General features: G+C 45.1%; 2 long non-coding RNA genes across 2 annotated transcripts; one reads left to right on the forward strand and one right to left on the reverse strand.

Moving 5' to 3' along the window:
• Positions 1-497: 497 nt before the first annotated feature.
• Positions 498-7,026, reverse strand: LOC122167383. Its single transcript, XR_006171029.1, has 3 exons — positions 6,742-7,026; positions 5,405-5,769; positions 498-568 (listed from the first exon to the last, which is right to left on the reverse strand). It is a non-coding gene; the product is annotated as an uncharacterized LOC122167383 (long non-coding RNA).
• Positions 3,993-8,558, forward strand: LOC122167382. The gene is made up of 3 exons (XR_006171028.1): positions 3,993-4,351; positions 6,575-6,711; positions 8,418-8,558. It is a non-coding gene; the product is annotated as an uncharacterized LOC122167382 (long non-coding RNA).
• Positions 8,559-10,618: the final 2,060 nt, after the last annotated feature.

Genomic DNA, 10,618 nt, shown 5'->3' on the forward strand with positions numbered 1-10,618 from the left:
TCTAAATTCAAAGCATAATCAAGATGATTGTGCTCTGTTGGTTCTATTTGTAAGGTTCTTCAGTGTCAAAACTTGCAATCAGGTGCTGAAGGATGATTACAGTGTGAAGCACCTTTAATTTCCGAGAATCCTCTTGCAAGCAGCTGTTTGAATTTGTCTCTGGAACATAAGGCACTGAAAGCATTTGGTTTCACAAAACTGAAAAACGTGCATCTAATTGCACGAGTTCAGTGTGTCTCTGAGGCTGTTGCTGCTGAGTTTCAGGAGTCTGACTCCTCAGATCATCACCGTCTCCTTTCTTCCATAACCAGCTTTGCTAAACTGCTTGTCCACGTGAGCTACCTTTACATGCATGGCTGCTTGACTGAAGACCATTCTTGCTGCTTTTGAAGCCTGTGATCTCTGGGGAAGGAGCACCAGCTACTGTGTGGGTTTCTTACGTTAAAGAGCTGCATTCTGAATGGAATAGCACACCAATTTCAAGAGCAAAGTATGCCCTGTTCCATGGTTCAGCTTCACCCGTCTGATGCGTTGATTCCACTCTGGTTGAAAAATAACCCTTCAGCTTCTGCAAGTAAAGAGCAGTCGGTTTTATAAGTAACCTATAATCTCTTAGCAATGTGCTGAAAGGCAGAGAGGGGTTCAAGTTAGTTTTTCCTTATGCATGCTAGGGCTGGATGAGGGTATATTTAAGCTAGGCTGTTTTCCATGTGTTTGCTCCTTTGTCCCCTTGCACTGGGAACTAAACACTCTTCCTGTGAGTACCACAGGGCTGTGCACAGGAGCAGGAGTGAAAGGCCGAGAGAAAGCAGTGTGCTGACATTATCTGTTTTCCAGCTGTTTGTCCTGCAGGGCCTGAAACTGAAAGGATTTTTGTTCTGATGCATCCCGGCCATTATCTCTTGTAATTAAAAAATGGGATTACAGCCTGTTTTCATCACAGCGAGTTCCTCACGAGTGTTATGTAAGAGCCTTTATTGTTTCTTAAAAGCTGTGGGATAGGTATTTATTTCTACTGAGAGAATATCATGTAATCACTGCTTATAAGAACTGAGTCCTACACAAACTGCCTCAGGCCATTTAAACACACTAACCTTTATTTTAACAACTGCTTCATTTCATTCAAATCGTGGGGAAAAATCTCTATTTATACCTCAGTGAGATGTTCTCATAACCTAATGATCTCTCCTTGGGGTTACTTGGAGTGTTCCTTTTTCAAAGCAAACTAACTGAACAGCAGTCTGCCTCTTTTTAACAGTTGTTCTTCATTTCTCAGTTGTTAGGTAAGTTCAGAAACCTTATTGCTTGCTTTTCATACGGCAAAAGTGAACCACAGACAGCAGAACAAAGTAGAATTAGACTCAGCTTTGGAACCTGGTCCAGCATGGCCTGGATTTGGCAGCTGGTGCCTGACCTCAGGACCCTTCTGGCTGAGTACTATTCACAGTGCACTGTGTGGTGGCAGTCTGGCATTCAGACTTTTCCCCTGCAGCCTTAAACACAGCTTGTTACAGAGCAGACAGAGCTGCAGGGGAAGCTGATGGAGACTGCCTCAAACAGAGATGTGTTCTAATGCTGTAGTTCTAATGCTGTAGTTGCTGGGCACTGATGAGCTTAGTTCCCTCTGTAACTTAGTTATTATTATTAGGTTAGATGTGTTGTAAATCCAATAGCATCTATAATGCTACACTGGTCATTCGGTGGTAGCAAAGTACATCCAAGTGCAGCAGTGGGAATTAACATTTTGCCACCAGCAGAGTGGTTAAACATTAACGCTGTCTTCTGACTTTGTCTTTAATAACCCAGAGAAGTACTATGCTTACATGTTCAGTTTGCATTGTGAGCTGCTCCTTGGAGTCTTGGTTCAGTTGCTTGTGCAGCAGTGCAGTAACCTGTGAGCTGGACAGCTGGCGTGTGCTGGAACTTGGCATCTTCTGTTTACCTTGTGTTTCCAGCTCCACTGAGCTACTGACCTCATTTGATAAAAACTTCAGGGTGGCATTGCTGTATCAAGTGATACAGCAAGTGCAGCTTGTGAATTCAAACTTAGTATGGTTGTTTAATGGAAGTTTTGTGAATGTGTGTTGAAATGCAGGGTCATTTTGGCAAGCTGCTTCCTCCCACTGTGCCTCTCAGTGTCCAGTCCTGCTGTCATCCAGTAAGTGTTGGGATAGCTGGGTATAACAAGGAATAGAATAATTGTATACCAGCAAAAGCAGATTGTAATCATTATCAGAAGTGTAGTGTGGGTTAACAGTGCACTTTGTAGTTTTGAGCCTGGGCTTCATTGGCATTCTGGCATTTTGTATCGGTTCTGTGTATCTCCCAAGCTTTGTACAGATTGCTGCTGGGAGGTATGGAAGAAATGTGGCATCTGTTTGCAGAAGGGAAATGGTGGCATCCAATGGTTGGCTGAATTTGTCTTAACTTGTGCACTGAATTTCTAGATACAGAAATCTGAATTACTCACCACTGGTACCTCCAGAGGCAAATGCATCTGACCACCCCCAGATTCTTGTAGGATGAATTGCTCTCTGGATATTGCCATTTTTTTCCATGGACTGTAAAGATAATCATGGATGACTAGCTCAAATTTGAGCTTTTAGACATTCAGTTTAGAGATGATGCATCCTATGTAAAGTGACCCATCCAGGAGTATGAGGGAAGCTTCTGGAACAAAGTATTGAACTCAGAGCATTCCGGCTCCATTTAGTTTTATTCTTAAATTACTGTCAGTAAAAACTGTCAGTTAAAGTTTTAGAGTTTTAATTTTTCTCAAAACAGTGTAAACATTTTGCCTTGAAAATGATCTGATGTTGGCTTTCCCTCAAGTCTGGCAGAATTCCTATCTGTGAACGGAGATGGAGCACTGCAATCCTCATCCATGTTTTAGGGGAGTCCTGATTTCTTTTCAGTTGTAAACTCTATCAGCAATTTCCAGTTTGAGCATGGATTGATCTTGTACACAGCGTCCTGCACTGAGGACTAATAGGTAAAAGTGAAAGGTAAGGTAAAAGTTCTAAGAACCAATTTGTTCGCTTCCACTGAGAAGTCTCCACCAAACTAACAAGCCTTACACCTGTCAAGTTACTTTTTCTCACTGTCCTCCAGTTTGCAAGACCTGGGGCAAAGTAATTCACCTTCCAGAGCAAAGATCCTTGACAGAGAATCGTGCAGGTCTTTAATAGCCCCAGGACCAGCTGGGTTTGCATCCGCACTTACAGCACAAGGTATCACCAAATGCAGGAGGGGGCAGACCTGCTGACGGTCACACTGCTGTGCTGATGAAGATAAAGAGCCAACCAGGACCTGGAAACAAGCACCTGAAAAGATGCTGGCGTTGTTTGAAACTGGGTAAGTGCCTTCAGTGCTTTGATGCATGATTCTGAATGAATTGTCAGCAATGGGACGATGTTTGCCCGTGGGGAAGCAGTGGTTAGTTGGCATTTCTGAGACAGATGGAAACACTACATACAAAAATAAGCTTGATTACTTAAAGTATTGTGCTGAGGACTTTTTGACTGCTTAAGCAAGCTGCCTGAAGGCCTACGCTGAGAACTGTTTTCTTCCCTGTTTCCTGGTGCCCTCAATTACACAGCGAAAATCTGAGTATGGGCAGAGAGTGAAAAGTCACTGCCACTTTATGAACTGCTGGCCTCTCTTTGCACTGCCTGGTGTAAGGAGATAACTTCTGTTTTCATAGCTGGGGTGGAATGAGTGTGTGTAGTTTAAATGACAGGCAGTAGGTTGGTAAGCTGTTGCACTGTGATTTGCTTTTAACATTTTCATTTTGCTCCTGTAATGAAAAAGCATTTCCCATGTAGGTTGTCATGTAGTAGCCTATGAAGCTGTCTTAAAGCTGGTGAAAAGCAGAGAGAGATGGTTGTCTTTGCTGTCAGTTTTATTGTCACAGTGTCAAATGTGGTCATACAGGATGCTGTTAACTAAAATCATAACTGAGCTGTTGTTCCAAATGTGCTGGAGGACAGCTGGCAGGCAGGAACACGTTAATATGCAAAGCTTAGGACTCCCTAAAAAGTCCTAGGAGCTACATGGCCACAAATCCAGCACCTTATTTCTCTGAAAGGCAACAGGAAGGCCTGGTCTGTAAATTTAGTGGTACCAGAGAGAAAAAGACCACAGTCAGAGGGGTGAGTCCTGCACCTTCTGCGTCCTCCATGGAGAGAGCTGTAAATACAGGCAGCAAGGAGCAATGTTCATCAGCTTCACCCAGCTGTTCTCCTTCCTGCAGTGATGCAGAGTCCCACAGGAACAAAGCACACAGCCCAAAATCTTGACCAGAGGTGCACAGAGCCACCAAGGGAAGGGAAGAGCAGCTCTGCAGCCTATGGTAGGCCAGGCTTTTACAGTTGGTCTCTTCTGAAACAAATCTATGTATTTGATTGGTTGTCTGAACTCTGCAAATACCTGCCAAATCTTTCTGTAGCTAGAAGGCAGCTATACCTACTTAAAGCTTATAGGGTGTATAAACAGGCTGGCCAGAACTCCAGTACATTTGAGATCTCCATCTCTCTGATTTCAGTCTGCTTAGCAGCAGTGCTTCCTGCACTGGCTGGAACATGCAGAAGTACTAGCAGGAAAAGAAAGGCCATTTCAGGCCTCATCTCTCCAATGTCAAGGCCATTTTTTTCTGCATGATTCCTGTGACACAGTTAGCATGATCAAAAAGGAAGCTACTGATAGGTTCTGACACATGCCAGGAGCCAGGGCATCCTTGATATGCTGTCTTCTGTCATGGTTGTTTAAGGTCACTTGGCTGCTTTTCCCTAAAATTTACAGCATGTTTTTGAATTACAACACACTATGAAGTCCTAAGAAAAGTCTCTTCTCTGTGACCTGCAGGACAGTTACGTTGTTGGAGTGAAGGTTCAGCTTAGGAATCTGCACCAATAAAGCTGCACATCACAATTCAGTTTGGGTGTCCAGCAGACAGCAGAGCTGCACCAAGAAATCTGTGGAAGATTTGGGTCAGCTTCCCTCTGGGTGGGAGGCAGTGCTGAGCAAATTGGCTTCACCAAAGCCCTGGGTGTTTGTTAAGCAGAGGATTCACAACAAAACATCCGCCTCTCCTGATTCAGTGCAGTGCAGAAGGAGAATAATTGCCTGTATTCATTGCCTGCTCAAGTTTTGTAATTGCTACAGTGCAGTCAAAAATACATGTTAGTGTAGCTGAATCACACCCTCTGGTGCAGGGAAGGGACAGCTCTGAAAAGTGAAACAGAGATTTACAGGAATGATCCAAGCTACTGATCAGTAGCTAAAGTAAGTCTAAAGGAAGCTGTCCCACAGAAGGATCACCTGCATCATATATATTTTTATATATATATGCACTCACAGAGAGAGAAAAGATATATATAATGAAGCTACTCCTAAGGATACATACCTCCAAACTAGGAGCATCCTCGCTCCCAGTCCTGTCAGTCAGCAGTTCACCACAATAAGGTTCCTTCTCTCCTTTGTGCTGTGTGGTTCAGGCTGAAGGCAAACAGCTGCAGCTTTCCACTGTGTTCCCCTGCCTGCACCAGGCTCCCTGCAGGGCAGTCTGAACTCTTGTGACTGGTGTAGGACAGAGCTCAGGGCCAACCAGTGGTCTGTCTCACAGGAACACAAATGAGTTGGTATCTCAGATTTGTCAGTCCAAGTCATGCACAGAACGAGACAGAACTGAGGGTGAGGATTACTTCTGCTCTTACACAATAGGTGCATTATTCCTTAAGTCAGGTGTGGTCACCCTTGTGGCTGCATGACCTAGGTGGAAATAATGTTGAGATAAGTGATTCTTTGGTAGCCGAGTGCTAGTCGTGCCACAGATACTCAGTACAGTCTCAGTTAACTTCCAGAAGCCATTGGGAACTACTGTAGCTTTTCAGAAACAAACTGGAAGGTTTCTGGATGTCAGAAGTTCCAAAGGGGGTGCCTACTCTCATTGCATAAGCATAGCAAAAAGTCCTTATCCTTATAGAAAGGGACAGACTACAGCTTCAGCCCAACCAAGTAGGAAGCCCCCTGGTTACACAGACACTCTGGATGAGGTGCCTCTATCTGAGGTTTTGTGCCCACTCCATAGCCAGACCAGGAGAAAGTTACAGGTGAGGTTCTTTGTACCAGAGTATATCCTTGCTTGTTACTAGATGACTCAACTGCTGATGACAAATGCTGCTTGCTTCTTTGTAGGTTTTTCTCTGAGACTGTCCTGTGTTCTGTTACATGTACAAAGGGTGTGCTTCCATTTTGTGCAACTGCATTTAAAGGTATCACGACCCCAGAATCCTACTGATTCCCTATTTGTCAGTATAGTTTTCCATGGAAAAGTAGCTAAAGATACTGCTTTGTTCTGAGAGCACAAGTCAAAAAAGCCTGAAGCAAATACCAGAAGTAACCGGTGCCCAACAGAGAAACCAAAGAGAGCCACTCTGCTCGTAGGAAGGTCATATTTCAGCTCTTGTGCTTATGAATCTGCTGTTTCCACCACTGTAGTTGGCACTGCTGCCTCCTATTGTGAATGCTGCTGCAAATGCTAGGCACCCTCTACACTGTGTGTTTTCCTTTACAGCAAGATCTGCACAGCACTTTTGCAGTCAGATCTTCCCTGTGCATCCTGCAGAGCTGCTTTGTGCTGGGGCTCAGACAACTGACAGTGCAGGTGCCACCCAGGAGGTTTATCATGCGATGTGAAAGCAGCAGGATGAGGTATAGAGGCTCTTCCTCCACTGTCCTTACCTTTGGAACTCATAACAAGATGTTTTCTGTAGTGTAGAAATGGTTTGTGTTAGAGGTATTTCCAGTTCCTGCTGAGCTTGGAGGGCTGCTTCCTATTGCAGCTTTCTTGTTCTTCCATGCCAAAGGCTGCTGGTCCTTAAATTAAATGATTAGCTTCTGTTTTTGGAAGTGAACGTGTTCTTCCCAGGTTGCCCACATCAATATCCTTGTTGTTCTTCCGCTCCTGCTTCACTAAGTAGAAAGGAAGGTCACATTAATGCAAGAACAGATTGTCCTGGGAGGAGGGGAGGCAGACAAATTGTCATCTTTTGAGGTGGAGAATGGATTAGAGCAGGTCTGCAATGCTGATCTAACCAGCAAGGTGTTTCATCCAGCTGATGCCTCATCCTGGAGAGTACAAGCAGCATCTTGGGAGACCATGTATTACTTCTCACCTTTGGCAGACTGAACTCTGGGTGAGTTCATGCCTGATTTCCTGCTTTAGGGTGGGCCTGTTGATATTACATGCAGTCTCACCATACCCCACTAGAGGGATATAACCGAAAGAACATCAGTCTGTATGTTTGAAAGCAGGAGCTGGACCTGCAAAACAAACAAACAAACAAAAAAAAGCCCTACTGTATGGCACATCCCTCATCAGCAAAGTGAGGGAAATAAGAGGAATTAATGAAAAATCAAAGTTGTGCCTTCTTTTTTTTGGTTATAAGCAGCTAAGGTAATACCAGATCTTTTCCATAAGAAACAAGGAGGCAAGGCAGGGGAGCACAGGTTAGGTATACTTGTTTGTAGTAAAGCAAAGAGAGATAGGTGATTCCAATGCACTGTGTGCATCTCTCTCAGTTCTTACTCATTTGCAGATTGTCAGGCAGACAGGACCTTAACTGACTTTGAATCTTGGGTGTGCCCAAGTGCACAGCTGTATTTCAAAATACGCAGTGCCTGAAACCTGGCATTCAAGCCTGTCCACTCTATTACACTTACAGTTTGGCAAACACTGCTGTTACTGATTCAGAGCTCACCAAAAGAGGCTGTGCTTTCACAAGCCATGGAAATCCTCAAGAAAGGCCTAGCAAATTGTAGAATCCTGGCAGCAAGCTTTCATCCTACAGTGTGTTTCTTAGCCATTTGCATGCTATGTCCCACAGCTGTCAGGTAGCTGGTAAACAAGAAATGACCCTCCTTAATTTTGAAAGTGTGTCTCAGAATTGTCTGTGGTGTGCTGGAGAGCTGCAGGTGGGCTTTCCTATTGCATGCTGGTTGCTTCCCTCCACATCCTTTGCTTGCTGCTCATGCCTATGCCTCCCACAGGATGGAGCTGGTCTCTTGTGCCAGCTATCATGAACTCAGGAAAGCTCTGTAATGAGCATTTGTATGGCTACGTGCTAAAGCAGGTACAAGTGACTGGTATTACTGATGTGAGGGGCAAAGCTATTTCTGATCCCTGCCAAAGTTATGTTTTGGAAGCAGGACTCAGTTCACAGCTTCTGAAAGAAGCATTAGAGATCAAATGGAATGTTCCCATCCAAATTAAACAGAAATCCCTGAAAAGCTTTCTGAAAAGTAGTTCTGCATCTCAGCTTGGCCTTTGTGACCCCACGTGGCCAACTGAGGGCAACTTGCTGCGCTTTTACAGGTCCCATTCTCCAAAGTCAGTAACTATCCTCCTCGCATTACAGATGGAGAGATGAATCATGCTGAGACAACTTACAGGAAGAGCTGTCCTGTGGAAATCCTCAGTTGCACAGTACCCAATGTTCACCAGGAGATCACGCTCCTTTGCTGGAGCCGGGGGCTGCCGGTTCAGCTGGAAACCGCAGTGCTTCTGGATGACGTTTTCCCCTCCTCCCACTGAATCAGCCTTCTATTTACCCATTGGAATGCAAAGTAACAGGACACCCTGTGAGTTTTATCTCTCTCCCGATCTTTTGTATCGCTGTCTAAGTTGCCAGACCGGATTGGAAGTTTTAGCTGCAGACATATATGGGGTGGTTTCAGGGTTGTCTGGCAGGAATCTGGGTGGGAGGGTGCTGTTGGTGAAATTTGAATTTGGGAGTCACACTGAGCACAGAATCCTTGAGACGCTGCAACAAGGAAAACCCTTTGCCACTGGCTCTGAATCTAGCCCATCGCTGCTGTGCCCATGTGGATGGATGGTGCTTCTTTGTGGAGTTAGAATTACTGGGAACTGCCTCCACCAGAAGACGTTTCCCCTGCAGGCAGCCTGCCTTCGCTCCTTGTGTAAGCAGCTACCTTTTCCTCTTTTCCCTGCATGGCATTTCCAGGGCTGGGAGCTGATGTGAAAGAATTCTGTTCGGTCAGATGGTGTTTGCTCCTCCAGCAGCTAATCCCTGTCTCCTCTGGGACTCTCCTGGGGGTAGAGCTCGCTGTGGTTTAGCTTCTGGAACTTGTGTACAGTTGTAACAAAGACAGACTTGTTTCTCAAAGTTTCGGTTGTACCTAAAGCAAGTAATCTCCTTCCTCCTAAAGGTATTTTAAACCTCAGCTTTCTGCTCTCATGCTGCTGTTGTGGCCATACAGATACAAAGAGAGGAGGCTAGGTGGAAGAGGTGACAGCCTTTATTGAATGAACTGCTGTAAGTGGGCAGAAATGGAGGCTTTGTTTGTTGCTGACTGCTACCATTGCAAGTGAGTAATTTGTTTGATCTTTCTGCTTTAATTACATCTTTCTTAATAGTGGAGATGGACTTGCTGAGTTCAGCATCCTTCAGTCAGACCAGAGAGACACGTGGTATGTCTGCTAGTGCAAAAGCACGTGGCATATGCTTACTGAGAGTGGTGCTTTGATGTTTTGGGTCTGTACAGTGGTCAGAAGGAGCAGGCCACCACCTACCGTGGCAACTTAGCCATTATTGCAACACAGCCACTGTGCTTGGGCAGCAAAGAAAAGGGAATCCTGTCATTTAGGGCTCTGAACTGACTGCCTTCCAGCTATGTAGTATTTTATATTCAGCAATGGATTGCTTTCTTGTTTTCCCAGCCATGATTGTATCTTCTTTTTCAAAGAGCCAACTGGGCTAATGAATTAGTTTGCAGAATGACAGTGGCTTGAATGACAGGAAGCACTGAGCATTTGCAGCTCTGCGTGAGACCAGGAGCTGTGGATCTTTTCAAGAGACACCTTAGGTCTCAAAGAGTGAGACTGCCCTCATTAGCCACATCCCAGAGCACAGCATTTTCTTGGCACCTGCCTGGAGGAGACTAATTGATATGCAGAAGAGGAGGATAAATTTGCAGAAACAAAGAGCGGTAGTTCAGCTCAGAGTAGCTGCTTTGCACATACGATGTTTTACTGGGGTATTAAATCAGATTGGAGCACTTGCAGTCAGCCAGGGAGGGAAAAGCTGTAAAACTGGAGTGCTGGGAAGGGCTGGGCATCGGGAGAGAGCTCAGAGCAGCTCCTGACATCAGCCAGCCAGGTAATTTCAGCAGTCTGACTAACAAAGCCACCTTTTGAAGGGGAATACCTTAAATCTGAAAATAGTTCCTGCCCTGTGGTACTCAGCAAGCAAAGGGATTCTAGTGCCTGATAAGGGAGCTGGGAAAGCAGTGGCAGAAGCACTTCTGCAGGAGCACAATAGTTAAGTTTTTCACCCGGAGAGAAAACAGCAGGATCAGAGAGCAGACATCATCTCTTTTTCCCCAGGGAGGCACCTGTGAAAGGGACAGGAAGCTTGCACTCCGCAGGAGACATTTTAGAGCAAGGGCAAACAAAGGTAACGCAGCACGAGTCTCCCTGCGGCGCTGTGAATCAGCATGCAGCTTCTGTTACACCAAACCAGAGAGGTGGCAGGTGTGTGTGTTCAGGTATGGAAAAAGTCAGTTTCAGGGCTGGAGGCAGTTGTTTTAAAAGGAGGAC

Source organism: Centrocercus urophasianus, unplaced genomic scaffold, assembly GCF_019232065.1.
Source record: "Centrocercus urophasianus isolate 14NV4802_14NV808 unplaced genomic scaffold, USGS_Curo_1.0 seq_37, whole genome shotgun sequence".
In the NCBI taxonomy this organism is placed as follows: Eukaryota; Metazoa; Chordata; class Aves; order Galliformes; family Phasianidae; genus Centrocercus; species Centrocercus urophasianus.